Consider the following 17890-nt stretch of genomic DNA (forward strand, 5'->3'; position numbering starts at 1 on the left):
CAAAGGTTAACTTCATCTGAGAATCTGGTGAGAATTCAAGTTTGCAGTACAGGAAATACGGTTTTAAAGCTTCAGTGCCTTTGTCCAGCCTCTTTCTCTGAAGGCTACAACATACATTCTTGCGGTTGCTGTTTTAAAGCCAACAGTGTAAAGCCGACAATGCTGGCATGATAACAGGATGCACACATATTCCAAGGTGCATTTCGGTTTCACCTGAATGACGAATCGCTGCCCTGAAATCCGAGAAGACTTGCAGCTTCCTTTGATCTACAAAAAACTGTCTCATTCATGGCAAAAATGCCTTTTTGTTTTCCTCAAAAAGAGCTTATATTTCCTCTTGGGGGAAGGAAACTATTATTGGGACAACGTAAAGAGTCCAACCCAGATCATATAATTTACCAACTTTATTTTATCATTATATATATCTTGTTATCAGTAATGAATACATTTTACTTAAAAGAGCTACAGTACAATGTGTGTTTGTCTTGCATGTGTGTGCGTGTCTGAGTATGTTTGGCTTGCGTGTCTGGCAGGAGCCAATCTTTCCGTTTACAGCAAGCTGATACCACAGTAACATACATAGATACCATTCCCTCAGTAATATTTTACTACCACTCCACTGATGCAGTTACTGTATAGGATACCATCTACTTAACCCTTGGGTCCCAGGCTATTGAGGGAAATTCCAGTCACCACCAGCACTGGTGTGCTCTGGTCTGTCTGGGTCTGGAGAGTTTAGGAACTGCTTAAGCTGATCTAAAAACCAAAACTCCATAATAAATCATGTTATTGTAAAGTTCTAAAGTCAACTGTTCTCCTAACACCAAACTTTAGCTATTTGCTGTAAACCTTGCCTGGGATTTGATATACCTTCTGTGTGCCCATTAAAAAGCCAATGAATTGTTCCAGTCACCACCTCATTGCTGATTATCAGCAGGGTCCATAATCCATTGCTTGAAACACTCAATCACATTCTGAGGTATCAGAGATGAAGCCATTAGCCATAAGTTCCTTGTGGTTTTGCTTCAGCATTTGAACACAGCGGCAATGACAGGGTAGTTATAGTTCAGTAGGCCTAATTACTATTATTAAAGCAGCAGTCCTACATTACAAAGTATCTTTCAGCCCAGCTCTGACAAAATAGCTTATTTCCAAAGTCATTCTCCATCTTTGGAAGGACAAGTTTCTTGGCTTTGATGGTGGATGACACCTTGACAACAACCCAAAAAACTCCCTTTCTTTGGTCACCATTTTAACAAATGTACATGCTTTTGCATGGGCATTCCAAATCTGTTCATCACTACATTCAAAAGGTGGATTATAATTAAACCAAGAAAGCATGGCTTAGAGGAAGAGATTTTGAGTGAAAACATGTTTTTGTTATTCCCATATCTATGCTTGTAAGTCATAAAGCTAAATTAAATTACACAAGATAAACTGACCATTTCAATTGCTATTCATTGTTTATGCGCTAATACTACCACAACGGTACACCACAGTTTTTATGACTTTTACCATAATTTTTATTGCTATCCTTTACTTAAATCAATCTTGTTGTGTGCGGTTGGGTGTTGCACTCCTGTTATGGGCCATGCTGCCTCCTGCTGGTAAGAAAAGGTAATAAGATATACAGTAAGAGCTGTTAATAGCTACCAGAGAAAACTACTCTGACCCCTTTGTAGGTAGTTATAAGATACTGCAATACATGGTTGCGGATCTTGAGGTTCCCACCTAGATTTTGATATGGTCAGATAAGTTTAAGGGGAATATTCCTGTTGCTACAACATTCCAGAAAATGAGCAAACGGTCCACATTAGATATCATTAAAAATATGTTTTCATGGGATCAGGAGTCATGTTTAGTTAGTGCAGCCTGGTGAAGTCATCTCAGCCATCAACAAAGAAGGTGTTTCAAAGGCATTAGCAACCATGGCAGGGGTCCAGTACTATGGTGTGTTTTTCCAATAAGTTTGTGGTGCTGATTTCCTTGTTCCCACAATCTATTTTTACTTTCTGTGAACGGGTTTATACAGAGCTGTCTAAGGCAGTGTTCACACACAGTTTATAACAACATAGCAGAACATGTTATTGATTTACTTTAGAAATACAATATATTACTACCCCATAGTTCCCATGCTCAACAGGTAGTTATTATTTGCATTGTTATAGAAAGACTCAAACTAGACATCAAAAGCAGAGAATCCGGTTAGTTACTACATACTATTTGCTTAAAGCCCTAATATTTCAAAGGCAACCACAAAGTGATAAAATAGTGGCAGAATGTACAATTTTAATAAGGGGTGTTTTGTAAAATACAGCAAGTGTCAATCAATATTTTCAAAACAATGTTAAACCCCCCTAGACCATTAGCTATTGTCTTTTTTCCAGCTGATCATCTATTTTGATCAAGCTTTGATCAAAATGATTTAAGTGTTTGTCCAGTATTAGGCTGGGGCTAATTTTGTCAGTGGAATCAGTTTTGTGAGTAAGGGGTGCCATTTGTGCCAAAACTATTCATCAATGAATCTGTCAATTCATCAATTAATTTGTCAATTAATTCATCAATTCATGCACAAATTCATAGATTAATTCGTCCGTCATTCAGAAATTAATTTGACAATTCGTCCATCAATTCATAAATTAATTTGTCAATTCATCAATTCGTGCAGCAATTCATAAATCAATTAGTCAATTCATCCATACGAAAGGCTTGATGGGCTTCTGGGTGAATCTATTGCTCCACGATTGACCTACGAATGAATGAATTGAAAGATGAATTGCCAACTGTCAATCCCAAAAAGGCAACCAATGAGAATCTAGTCTCAAGCAAAACAGCTTCAGCCAATAACCTTATATTTTAATAGAAAAGGTGTTTCAATCACCTCAGCCACCAGCAAAAAAATAAATAAAAATGTTTTAACTCGATGGTGTATGAAGCCCTGAACTCCAGATGTAAAAAAAGAAAAACCAAAAAACACAAAATCCATCTTGTACGCAAACAGAACAGCTGCAACTACTGCCTTAACCACAGATACAAAACTATGATAATGATTCTACAAATATGTTAACTGCATAGGGTAAATAGATATATGCTTTTTTCAATAGAGTAACGTATAGTATTATAGCGTTGGGTCAAACGCAACCAAAGACTGGGACTTTGTATGTTTGGTGTTGAACTTGAGGGGGGAATGGGATCATTGTTTCTGTGATTAGGTCTGTTATTTTACTGTTATATGTGAATGAGTTGTACTGCCTGTATTTTTGTGAATGGCTCTGCTGCCGGTTCAATGTGTGCTCTGCCCACGGCGGGCTTACTGTGCGTGAGAATGGTGGGAAGTTATGTAAATTAGTCACTGTAAATACCAGCCAATGAGCAATAAGCAGGAGCCTGCGCGCTGCATGTGGTTGTGGGAGTGTGTCCTGGAGCTGAGGTGCATCTAAAGGGAGAGAAGCGTCCCTTTATCAGCTGTTCTAACATTTAATAAAAATAGCAGTTTTTACTGCTTTGAGCTGCATCCTGTGTTATCTTTTTTTATTCCGCTGCGGACCAGATTACGCCTCTGCTACACTGGTGTCAGAACAAAGCAGGATACGAAGACTGCAAGGAATGCCCGGATGATAGACCACTGAGACCATTGGAGCCCCGACCCGCCCCGAATCCGCTGGGATAGCAGACTGGAGGACAGCATTGGTGGCCTCGAGGACCAGGATTGGTGCTTTGCCTGTGGGGAGTTCAGACACAAGGAGGTGCACTGTCCCCTCCTGAGCCAAGAGGGAGGTGAGCTGTGTACCCGAAAACGAAAGTGGAGGAGGGGTGGCCGTTCCCAGAAGCAGACAAAGGAGCCGGTGCTAGCTCCAGTATCGGAGAGAGAGAGATACTACCTGCACGAGTGCCGGAGAGGGAGCACCTACCCGCTCTAGTGCCAGAGAGAGAGGTGTGGCCACCGCTGGAATCCCCCGCACGCCTGCACGCTACACAGGAGGAGGAGGAAGGCAAGGAAAACTACCGGGGGGACTATTTGGACACTGTGTGCTGTGTCTGCGGAGAGTATGGGCACTACGCTGTGTACTGCCCCACCATGCCGAAGGAAATGCAGCTGAAGCTCCTCGAGCCCTGGGCGGAAATAGTCGCAAGATGGGGACAGCCACCGCCGCCGCAAGCACCAGCTCTTTTCAGGGCTCCTAAGGTCGTGAGCAGAGAGCAGGAACAGCTGGCACCACAGGAGCAGCTAACACCACAGCCACGGCCTGAGCGCCCACCGCCACCGCCAGCGTTGATACTGCTGGTACCATCACCACTGCTAGCATGGTCACTACTAGAGTGCCCTGCACCATTGCCAGGGTGGCCACGGCTGGTGTGCCCATCGCCTGAGTACCAAGCATCGCTACCAGAGAGCCCACAGCCGCTGACTGAGGGCCCGCAGCCACTGGCCAAGAGCCGCCAGAGAGCTCTGCTCCACAACCGCTGCCAATGAGCGTCCCGCGCCGCCGCTGAGAGAGTGTCCTGCGCCACCAAGAAGAGAGTGCCCCACGCCGCCTGTGAGAGGCTGCCCTGTGCTACCAGAGCCCCAAAGAGAGAGCCCAGCATCACCAGAGCCCCCGAAAGAGAGCCCAGTGCTGCCAGAGCCCCCGAGAGAGCCCCGCACTGCCAGAGCCCCCGAAAGAGAGCCCCGCACTGCCAGAGCCCCCGAAAGAGAGCCCTGCATCGCCAGAGCCCCCGAGAGAAAGCCCAGCATCGCCAGAGCTCCCGAGAGAGAACCCAGCATCGCCAGAGCTCCCGAGAGAGAACCCAGCATCGCCAGAGCCCCCGAGAGAGAGCCCAGCATCGCCAGAGCACCCAAGAGAGAGCCCAGCTTCGCCAGAGCCCCTGAGAGAGAGCCTAGCATCACCGGAGCCCCTGAGAGAAAGCGCCGCTGGACTCCCAAGTAGAGAGTCCAGTGCCGCCACCTGAGAGAGAGGGTGCTGCGCCTTGGCTGCAGCACCCAGCCCTCGCCAAACAGCCAGGTGCTGAGGTTGCTGTTGGGGCTGTACGAGCTAGCCTCTGCCTCGTTGTGTGGAGAAGGGCCGCGGTCCAAGGAAGCCTGGACCCAGGAGGGACGGCCATCAAGAACTGGCACGGGGGTCTGGGATTGGTGGCCACCCTGAAACCCCATGAAAGTGGTCCCCAGCCCCTAGAGTGGATGACACATTGCATCGCCCTCAAATCAGTACCCGACTATTGGGGGCTTACCAAGCCCGCAGACCACCACCGGACGCCCTGTCAGACCGCACCACTTGCCCCTCCGCTACCAGAGCGAAGCAGGTTCTTCCTAGGCCGGGAAGTGTTTGAGCAGGGGGCAGTGTAATGTCGGGTCAAAGGCAGTATTATAGTCACAATATTGATGATTTAATTAAGGAATACACATGGACTAACGTAGAACAGTGTCGTTTTATTTGCTTGTGTCATATTGGCACTGATATTTAATTTAACAGTGTCCTGATTAAAATAGTTTTGTTAGGGTTTTCTCTTACCACACAATTGTTTAGGCATTTGTATCGCTGCATTATTTATGGGTTACATAGCTATATTGAAGCCTTGGCAATTTACCAGCTTTGTAGAATCTTCCTAGTTTTTGTGTCTGTGATTTAAAGGCCAGAATGGTATGTCAAATTGTAAACACACTACGCAGGGGACTTCCGGTTGAGTCTAGTTAAGATGGCTGCTTCGATTTTTTCCAAATAAATAAAACATTTATTTAAGTAGCACCACTTGGGTTTGTTGTTTGCACCACTGCCACTTGTTTTGCATTTCAGCTTTCTTTTTTTCTTTCACATATGTGTTCTCAATTTTTTTTAACTTTTTGAAAACTTGATCGTCTGACCCTAGAATATATATAGGCTACTGTTACAAGCTTTATGTGAATCGCATACTTTTCAATATTTGCTTTGTATACACCATGTTCGCTTAACATACATACACAGAGATGCACTATGACTTGTTTGGTATAGTAATTATTTTATTTAGAATACAACATTTTTTAAAAAAACTATATAATTAATAGAAGTAGTCTAGAAAGATAATATACATAGCGGTATTTTTTTTTTAATGTTATTTAAAAATATAATTTCTAATTTAACATATTGACCGGTTTAAACCGGACTGCACTTTTCACCTCTAAATATCAAAAACCCACCTGTCATGTTAATTTCGGCAGCAGTTTTCTCTATTGCTTTTCTCCTTACATTGCTATCATGCTATTCTTTTGTTTTGGTATTGTATAGACAGGGATAGTTCTCATACAGGTCAATTAATTTTTCAACTGACCATTGCCATGTATCTATAGACACCATTTTTCATCGTCGTTATGAATTACTTTTATCATGTGATATCAACCATTGCGCGTTGATTACGAGCGATCTATTCACTGACGACTTGTCGCGCCTCACAGGCGACAGATTATTCATAATACACAGGGCGATTTTGTAAGATTGACATATCACTGACGAGAAAATCGCCCCGTGTGACCCTGCGGTTTCTATATCACCTACCTTATTATGAGTAATTATAATATAATGTCTTGAAATGTCCGTGAACTGAACTGCCCAATTAAGCGTCGTGTCTGATCTATTTAAATAGAAAAAGGTCCGGATGGATATTGCGGGGTGAGGGGAGGTTTGGGTCGATTACATATTTCTTTCTCCTGTTATTTCGCAATATATTGTCTCCCAATTATATTATCAGAACATGCCCCGGTTTCATATTGACCCTCATTCAATGTGGGAGGTAACTATTGCTTCTTTTTCACTGTACAACCAAGCTGTGCCCGGGCCGTACCGAGCCCTCACTGTGCGGTTAACGAGAGCCTGGGTTGTTTTTCCACTGCAGAGCCGAGCCGTGCTACTGACGTCACACACAATGAAAGACAGTTGTTGTTAATTATTTAGTAAAAAAAAAAATATGGGTGAAAAAATACCTGTATCCATTGCTTTCGTGCAGATTTAAATTATTAATTCATCAGGCAAATTACCAAAAACCAAGGCACTCTTACAAACTTATAAGTAAAAAACTTTTCTAAACGGGGCATATCCAAAAACGGAATGTTAAAAATAGAACACGAAGCCAGCATGTTCTAAAAAAAACAAACAGAGACTACCGACGCGTAGCGGCAAAACTAGCCTTCATCGGTATAGTCTCAATAGGGAACACAGCAATACATAAGCAATCACATTCAATCAATGGACACTCAATTATTGACATGAATTACATTAATTACACAAGTAAATTAATTAAACACAGCTTATTATTAAAAGTGGGTTTAATAATATCACTTACAACCAGTTGTTTTGATAGAGTGAGTTTCTGGCAAAAGTAGACAGTGTTTTAAGACTTCTACAGTACATTTTGTGTGTGTGTTTGTGTGTGTGTGTGTGTGTGTGTGTGTGTGTGTGTGTGTGTATATATATATATATATATATATATATATATATATATATATATATATATATATATATATATATATATATATATATGATAGATTTGTTTTATTATTTAACCAGTTTTTTTGCATTATTCTGAATGTTACCAAGTTATGTTCTAATATTGAATGATTATTCTAAATGTTATCTTTTGGTGAATCTGTCTGCCATCTTGCTTGCAGGCCTGTGTGGATTTTTCATGCATGCATGTTTGGTTTGTTTCTGGACAGTAATCATATGGTATTGTGACTATTCAACTTTGTTGACCTGCTTCAGTATTTATCATGAAGCAAGTAGTCAACACAGATGCAATGTCACAATATCACATTATCTCTCCAGTCCAGAAGTGGGGAACAATGATAAAAATCTCAATCGTAGCATAGAACCCATAATCATTCAGAACTATATGACTGGGTAAATGTTGTCATAGTTAATACAATAATTTGTTCTTTTTTTCAGAATGGCTTCTGGTCTGCACTGCTATATTTGTGCTGTTTGGTGGTAATGCTCTTGGGTGGTCATATAGCAGATTACATGAGGGAGACTTGTTTGTACAGCACAGCTACAGTGTGCAAGTTGTGCACAGCAATAGGTAAGTTATACAGCAGTATAAACAGCAGGTTGACCAAAACAAAGAAACACCAACATGTCACACATACTTGTGTTTAAATCACCTGTCCTCTCCCATGATCGATACATTAGTTGTATAAATGGCTTTCTTGGCATTTGTTATGTGAATGTTTTTTTTTTTTTTTAGGAATGTTGGTCCTGCGGTGTTTCTGGTAGCTGCATGCTATAAAGGCTGCAATTACATCCTAGCTCTTGCTTTTCTGACTGTCTCGTCTGCACTGGGAGGGTTCTCTATGTCTGGCTTTAACATCAATCACTTGGATCAAATCAGTTTTTGAGTTTTTCAGTTTTTTAAGCCAGTGTGGAGGAATTTTTAAATTCCTTTTTGTTAATTTATCTCCAGTAACTCTACTCTGGCATAGTCAGGGTTGGGGTCAATTCCATTTTTGTCAAGTCCAATTCCCATTACCTTTTAATCAATTGCAATTCCAAGTCTTTCAGATGCCTTTGAAGAACTTGGAATTGATTAAAAAGTCATGGGAATTGGAATAGGGAATTGATTTTAAAAAGGAATTGGAATTGAAAAAAATGGAATTGACCCCAACCCTGATCAAAATATCCACCGACTTTATTCTGTTTAAATATTTCTATGTAGTTTTCAAATAATGCCCAATGAATATCTTATGCACCTATACATATTTAAATATATTTGTTTATGCTTATGCATATATATATATATATATATATATATATATATATATATATATATATATATATATACATGCAAGAATAACAATCTAGAATCTTAAGAACAACAATCTTTTGTCCTCTTTTTGTAAAGAATTTCAGAGGAAAGCAAATCCTGTGTAGTTTTATGGCCACAAGGTGTCACTGTTTAACATTTAAGAACTTTTGATGGTATTGTCTTCGTACAACTGCTAGGAATGACTCCCAAATAATTTTCAATTGAATTGTGATCTCAACGAAGTAGAAAATATATGAATTATAGTGTGTACAATTAATTACAATGTTTGCTGTTGAAAAAGCTGCCATGACACTGACGTTTGACTTTGCGTTCAATGATTAAACTTGAAAGGTTTTACCTTAGACTGTAACACAACTTCAGTCTCCTCAAACTGTTGAAAGGATTTCCAGCAGGTGAGTGCTAAATCTATTCTGTAAAGAAAATAAAGTTGTTAATCCAGGGTACTTAATGTATTCCACTGGCATTGAATGAGATTTCAGCCACCAACAAAAGTCATTTCAACAATCAAAAGGGACCAAAATATGAAAGCAATTGCATGCCTGTGGTATACTGTGCATTTCTTTTCATAATTCTCTATGTTATTGCATAACTCCACCATGTAAGTTTAAGTGTGAATATTTTTCTTACTCCAGCATATTTTAAGATTAAAAGCCTTAAAACCCTTCATTTTCCTGTGTGGGAAGAATGACTCTGGTGGCAGAGATATAGTGGAGGCGTCTGTATATATGTCATACTTATATTTTTATGTAGTTATTCACAGCTGTTGAGGGTTTCATATGTATTTTACTAAGATAATTATTATATATGTTTAAAAAAATAACTTAGATTCGTTTGAATTAAGCCTATACATTGGTGTATAAAAAATTTATTAGGACAGCTACCAAGGACATAATGTATGAAACACTGATGAAATAGCATTAAAATGATTTGGTTAGGTTGTTCAAATATTGCGATGCAATGGTTATCCCTAATTATTTGGCAGATAAGTTATTTTATTGTAAATATTGCTCAGATATAAAGTACTAGGTTTCACAAAGTGTTCTTTGTAGATGTACAGTATAGCTGATTGCAAAAGCTGTTTTCTAGTGTAAGAGTTTTAACAAGGTCACCATGGGGCTATTCTGAACAGCAGCTACAGGGAATGTCAACAGAAACGTGGATGAAGGAAGTCTGAAAGTCCTTTTAAGAGCTCTTGTCCAAGCCTTAATTAAGCTCCCCTGTGTAGTATGGAGAGAGTGTGGTTTGAGTTATTGTCTTGATATTGAATGGTTTTGTCAGTTAAGTTCCATTAGTAGTTGTGTTGTCCAGTAAAAAAGAACCATTTTCCACTACCAAATTGGTTTAGCTTTTGTTTAATTGATGACACGGACCACACCCATACTTTCACTTAAGATACCAACCAAAAAGTTGCTGGAGGTAATACAGAAGACTCGAGACATACAGTAAATAAAACATACCAGAAATCTATGACTCATGGTGCTTGAGGAGCTGCTGAGGAGAATTTGAATGGACGGCTGCTTGATAGTTATTTCTTTAAGTGCATCGCCGTTCATCCAGTATGATTTGTGGATGGCATAAATTGTTCAGAAAAATACTGAAAAGTGAATTTAAAAACATAATGTATGTTAAATACTATTCAGCAGACACTTTTTTTTTTTTTTTTTTTTTAAACTCTTGTACATGATGAAACAAAAAAATATCTTGAGTCAGCACGTGGACGGTGCTGGGTAATCACAGTCATCAACACAGCGTATTGGTATATTGTTATTATTGAAAAACTAGTTCAGGTTTGTTTTTTTTTCAGTTCCCTTTAAGACCCTTATAACTGCTGACATGCCGTCACTATTAAACTACAACTTCAACTTCTGAAATATGATTTCTAGCCCACTGCAAGAGTAAACTTTCTGAGAGCAGGGCTTAAGTATTGGTGTGACGTGTTTCATCAATAAGCAGTGGTTTTAAAACAGATGTCATTAGTTACTGTTGTCTTCTCAGCCGGCTGACCTTCATAGATGGGAAAGCAGTGTCCGGTTATTGTATAATATATCATAAAAAATTAATATACTACAAAAGTAGAATTCTGCCTCCCCTTCAGGGATTTGTGTGCTTTTCGGCCATCCTCATTCATATAATAACTATAGTACTCCATTAGCAGTCCCTATTTACCTACTGTATGGAACTTACTTTTATGTCCTTTGTTTTTGCAGAACACTATTGAAGAATGGCAAACTGTCTTTTATATTTCTGCTGCTATTGATGTGTTTGGTGCTGTGATATTCCCAATATTTGTTAAAGGAGTTGTTCAGGACTGGGCAGTCCCAGTGTTTCACTATCATGGAAACTGAAGGTTCTCAGAGCCCTACACTATATATGGCAACAGATGTACTTTGTATTTGGTTTGTGAGACCTGGCTGGAAAATATCTGTGCTGTAATTGCTTTGCAGCATACTATGGCCTTTCAGATTGCTGATTTTCTTTTCTGGGTGCGATTGACCAGATTATTTTCCTAACAGCCTAATCCGGTTTGTATGTTACATACATTAATTTGTAGATAATTGTTGTTTCTTTTCGTCAGTATTTTTATTTTGCTGTCGGTTCACAGAACTGTAACAGTATCACACAAACACATACAGTGCTTTCTTTTTACACCACACACCCAAAAACGACAGTTTGTTTAGAACCCTGGTCCAAATCAACACATGGAATCACAGTGGGGTTCCAAACAGGGGGAGATTCCAGGACCGTACTATTGACATGTATTTCATTTTATCTATGGTATTATACTCTTCCCCCATAAAAATAAATGTTGTCCCAAACATTTACAGAACAGTATCTTTAGGCTACTTAATACTTAATATCTGATTCGCTAATATTTATACTTTCAATGTTCATTTCAGCAATTACATTCATGTATCCTTTAAGAACATCATAATACACACTACAACAACAAAAAATCCTTTTAAGATTCCAGTGGAAGCTGTCCATGTCTGCATGGTGGCAAGGAGTTCCTGAACTGACAGAGTACCCATTTCCGCACAGTTATGGTTTCCATGGTAAATGTATTATACCTGAGGGCTCATTTGAAGGAAAATACTCACAGTGACATCAGCTAACTATTTATCTACTTTATACTGCTGTACTATCGGCTAAATTACTATAGTAATAGAACTTTCCCCTTTCTTACTACTAAATGCTTAACGCTTAAAAATTCCAATACACAATTAACATATGATTTTTTTTTCAAACAGTATATTTACACGGATCTGAAGAAATATAGCCATTTATCTACCTAACTGTCACCCCTGGGTAAGAATACTGATAATAAGGAAAGGGTATAAAAGGATATTGCAGAAACTGGTATGGCACTGGCAGTCCTTGGGATGCATCCTATAACCATCCATAATCTCGAGAACCCTACTCAAAAACGTTTTAATTAATCCAGCTCAAAACGTCCACACTGAAGTACCGTTTCGTGCTTAGTCAGGCTTAATGCGTACACACACTTTTAAAATAGTTCAGTTACAGTTCCTAGCAGCTCAATGAACAGTGGAAATGAATACGATAGTATCCCACCATGCACTGTATTTTATTAATAATGTGTCATGCCCCATAGTAACAGAGATCCATATTGCTAAAAAGAAATAAAACAAGTATTTTGGAAAAAGTAAATGCAAACACACACTCAAGTAGGGCTTTTGTGTTTTACTTTTATTAAACTGACAACAATTTAAAAGGTCTTCTTAAGCAAATTATTAGTTCAATTAGGGTTCAGTTAACTAATTGAGAGCTAAGTTGGAATGAAAATCAGAAGACACAAGGGGTCCCCAAGACCAGAGTTGGGAAGCCCTAGGTTAAAACCTCTTCACATGACCAAACATAGATTGAACTACAGCGGGCAATAGTTTTTTTGGAATTCTCCCCCTGTCATGTGATTGGTTAAAACCTCGCTGTCAGTCCCCAGCCCCTTTTCAAAGGGGAGGGATTCTGAGACTTATTATTATTTGTTTATTTAGCAGACGCCTTTATCCAAGGCGACTTACAGAGACTAGGGTGTGTGAACTATGCATCAGCTGCAGAGTCACTTACAACTACGTCTCATTTTCTTTAACCACTGGACCACACAGCCTCCTGTGACCACACAGCATCCTTAACAGAAAATGAATTACAAAATATACTACAAAACAAAGACGCTCCAAACACTAAAATCGTCATAAAAACCTCACTTTCAGTGTTTTCTGACCTAAAATTCAAAGTAATCCAACATTTGCTGATGTAAACAAATATGACGCCCAGGGACTAAACTAAACTTATTTTCTTGATTGATCTGTATAATCAATATGGACAGCAGACCACGGTTCATAGTGGAAAACTAAAGGTCCCTCGGGATGAACCTGCGGCTTCAGGCATTATAACCCCGTCGGAAACTACAGTTCTTCCCTCGGGGGCCACAGTTTCCCACGATGAGCCTCCTCTCCCTTCCGCATTTACTATCTATGGCAGATAAATTAATCCCAACTTTTAATGAATCAGAATTAACTGTCCAGGCAAAGGCAGTCCATGTTATTGTTGCACATTGCTCTTTCTTCTCCCTCCTCCTTTCCTGTCATACCTCATACAGTACAATTTACTATGTTAACTGTAGGACACCTCATAGCAAGAAGTTATGTTGACATACCCTTTGCAAAAAATGTGATTGAAGTTTTCCTTTGTCATTCTTGTTCTCCTTGGTTCCTGAGTCTTCACTTTCTCCAAGAGATTCTAAAAGGAAAAAAATTACACATCACATTCACACAAAAATTAGATGTGCTTGATTTTTTCTGAGCAATGACAGTTCTTTTGGGTGTATTTCAACATTTGATATGCAAAATGTTTACGTGTATGTATGCATATGCATCTATTTATAACTTTATATTGTTTTTGTCACATTTATAATGCAGTACTTTAATAAAATGATTTGTATACATCTGATTGTATATAAATATATCTCTTAAGATACCCTGAAGGCCTCCTCATACCTTGATTTCTGTATACTGTATACCATCAAGGATTCAAACATACCTGTAACAGACCCTGAATTTCTTCTTCTTAACCTGCCTCTTTACTGAGAACATGTGACACCAGTTATTGCATTTTCAGTATGTTCTACAAGATGTGGCAGGTGGTTATCACTACAAATGGTACTTTATATAGCCATTATCTTGATCATTGACATGGATTTTACCTAAACGTATTTTGTAATGTTGTCAGACTCCCCCCACACTTTATGTACAATGTACACTTTCACCTTCACACATTTGTATGCATATACAATGTTCTTATAATACTAAGTGTTCGGTGGCTAATCATGCTGAGTTTATTTATCGCGGAAGCCAAAGAGTAACAGAGAAAATGCATGATTAGAGGAATTCAGCGAACAATTAATTACAAAGAAATTGACTTTGGGGTTAGTGAGTTTTATCATAATTTTAAAAGCTTAATAAATATATAATGAAGTGTTACATACATGGTATACATGTATAATAACTACCAACTACAGACACCAATGGCACTTGAAACGTATTGTAACGACCCAGACAATGGCATCCTGCTGGATTCTGTGTTTGTATTGTTGTTCGTTTGTCATGTCTTGTTTTGTGTTGCAAGTATTGTACGGGAATGGGGCACGCCATTACCATTAGGGTAGTTAGTGTGTGTGTGTGTGTGTGTGCGCGCGTATGGTGGGCGGAACCCTCCCCCGAGGCTATAAGTGGCTGTGCAAGATCAGGTGCATGAGGACCTGATCAGTGAAGCAGTAGAAAGAACCCCAAAGAAAGTCTGGAGTGTGCAGTGAAGAAGGAAGAGTGAGAGAGAGTGGAGACACAACACCGCTGAGAGGAGATGAGCTGCAATCCTGTCTGGAGGAGCTGGAGGCTGAAATAAGGGTCAGGAGGACCCGAGGACAGGTGCCACATGGGAAGGAGATGGCACATGGAGAGAGAGAGATGAGAGCCTGCAGGCTAAAGAAAAGAGGAAGGACAAGATGGTGGAGATGGCGGGATGGCAGACTGCCCTGCAGGCTGAGGGGCACTGCATCATCATCGCCGAGGGAGAAGAGATGGTGGAAACGTCATCACGCGCAGGGATGGGAGGAGCACAAGTGCGTGTCAAGCAGGAAGGGACGTCACCACTGGACATGCGCTCAGCTCGGCAGGAAGTAAGCAAAGGGGCCTACTACCACCAACTACAGTATGACGGTAAGGCTGACTGGCAAGACTTTCTGAAACAATTGAAAATAATGGTAATGATAAATGGATGGACTGATAGGGAAAAAGCCAGCAATCTGATAGCCTGTTTAAACCAAGAGGCCTTGCCTTGTTTACAAACAATCAACCTGAATTGCTGTAGTAGTTACGGGACACTGATAGTCGAGCTGAGTGTGTTTTTGATGGGGGAACATAGTTAAGCCCCAAGATGGGCCCTGCACCAATTGCGGGAGAGAGAATGAGCAGAGTGGGAGTAACATGATGCCAGGGGCGAGCAGGCAGGCAGTGAAACAGGCCACTATGATGGGAAGTCCCACTAATGGCTGGGGGCCTACCTAAAAGGCTGGACAGCTGGCAGCTGCATTGGAGGGGGAAGAGTTGCAGGTTCTGCTGGACCTGGGCCCAGATGAGATGGTCCAGTATGATGTGTTAGCCACAGCCCTAGAGCGTCTCTTCGGAAGAGTGGAGACTGCAGTCGGCCTGCACCTACGCCTGACCAACCGAATCCAAGGCCCAGGAAGACACTAGGCATACTGGCGGCTGACGTCAGGTACCTGGCCCGAAGAGGGTTTCCTGATTTCCCACCAGCCACCCAAGATGACCTGGCCATGGAGGTCTTTGTCCGTGGACTGACCCCAACTGTCCTGTGTCAGCAGGTCCGGCTTGCTGCCCCAACCTTCCTAGAGCTCACCGTGGCTCATGCAGAAAGAGTCAAGGTGTACTCGAGGAGGGGGAGCATGACCGGGCCTTTTGGGGGGAGCAGAAGAAGAGGCCCAATCACACACCACCCAGAGCCCGCATGGCCCAACCCTGTGAAAAGGAAGCCCCGGACGGCACCAGCATCCCTACCTAGCCCACAGAGCTGGTCACCCTTATAAGGGCAGCGATCACCCAGCCTGCCCGGGCACCTTCTCCACCGGCCAAGGACTATGGCAGTTTACTCTGATGCCATTTGGACTTTGCAACACCCTCGCAACGTTTCAGCTTATGGAGAAGGTGTTGGCCGGGATGCCCCCAACCAAATGCCTGGTTTATTTAGCCGACCTGCTGGTCCATGGGAGGACCTTCCAGGTGGCCCTGGATTCACTCTGGGAGGTGCTCTGGTGAGTGACGGCCACGGGGCTCAAGCTGCACCCGGAAAAATGCCAGCTGATGTGTACAGAGGTCACCTTCCTGGGGCACCGGGTCAGAGTGGAGGGCATTAGCAGGGAGGCAAGCAAGATAAAGGCTGTCCGGGACTTGCTCATCCCCGTCAACCCCCGGGCAACTCAGAGGCTTCCTGGGGCTCGCCTCTTATTATAGGAGGTTTGTGCTGTGCTTCACCACCATCGCTGCTCCCCAGCACAGCCTCCTGCGAAAAGAGAAAGCCTTTGTTTGGACCCCTGAGTGCCAGGAGGCATTCGATCATCTGAAGAGCACCCAGTGCCAGTCTCCAGTGCTGGCTCTACCGGACCCCCCCTCTCCCTTCCTGCTGGACACAGACTCGAGCAACGAGGGCATCAGAGCTGTCTTGTCCCAACCGGGGCCTGAAGGAGAGCACATGGTGGCATATTACAGCTGGTCGCTCACAAAGGCAGAATGCAGATACTCCGTCACCCGAAGAGAGCTACTGGCGGTGGTTGAGTCAGCCCACCATTTTCACCACTATTTCTGTGGACTCCCCTTCACCATTCGGATGGACCACGTCGCTCTGCAATGGCTGATGACATTCCTGGAGCCTGAGGGACAGGTCGCCCGCTGGATAGAGCAGCTGCAAGCCTTTCAGTATATTAACACCTGGCTGGAGAAAGGCATGCCAATGTGGACACCCTGTCCTGTCGACCCTGCGCACTGCAGCAGGAAGGAGGAGAGTGAGGCTGCATTGTCTATAGTAAACTGCGGCAAAATATTCCCCCGAATGAGGGTAAATTACTAATGGGGTTTAACATTTTTTTTTAATCCATATTGCCAGATAATCGTAAATCAGCATTTTATATGACATTCTGTATGACAAAATGCACAATTTTAAATGAAGTTTACAAATTATACACAACATAGATATTCCCATTATTTTTTATTTCCATTTGGCTGCTGCTTGCTGGTGGGAGAGCCGCCTCCCTGTAAGCTAGCAGTTTCCATAACAGCGAATTATGCTTCTGTCAATTTATCTTGATCTAGTTAACATGCATTTTGATTAATGAGTTTCCCTTATCAAGTCATTGAGAGAGAAAGTGATATATGTGACCTGCGACAATTAAGCTTTTTAACGAGAAATGAGTTAATTAACGACCTTGTCGACTCAATTTCAAAGCATTAACAGACTGGTTCAATTAACACATTTCGTTTGAAAATCACTTGCTACTAAAGCTCTCGTTATTATACCACGAGTTCGCTACAATAACACTGTTTTTTGAAAATAATGTCCTGTGTTTTGGTATGCGGCTCGTAGGGTCAGAAAGATTGCCGCCCCCCCTTGTCATATTGACGGTATCATTTGTCCACAACATGCATTTTCTTTTCATCATCATGAGTCAAGTCGACTTAAAACGGTTCTGTTCTAGCCTACTATACAGTACTTAACAATGGCAACGCTCACCGTCTTTTAAATTAACGGGTGGAAAGACTTGAGCATTCACAACAGGTCACTCTTTTTCAGAATTTCACTTAAACAACAGCCCCACGTTTTGTTAGAATGTATACGTGTACTTAAATCAATAGCCGAGGAACGTGCTATTCTGCAGTACTTGCAAAAATATTTGGTGGGGGAAGCGTTTAAAAAACAGACAGATACAAGCTACATCAAGACATAGTTTTTGCATATCATGTGAGCTAGCTGTTTCTGTACTGCAGTGGTAAACTATATTCAATGGTAAGAAGCA

Source organism: Acipenser ruthenus, chromosome 5, assembly GCF_902713425.1.
Source record: "Acipenser ruthenus chromosome 5, fAciRut3.2 maternal haplotype, whole genome shotgun sequence".
Classification (NCBI taxonomy): domain Eukaryota; kingdom Metazoa; phylum Chordata; class Actinopteri; order Acipenseriformes; family Acipenseridae; genus Acipenser; species Acipenser ruthenus.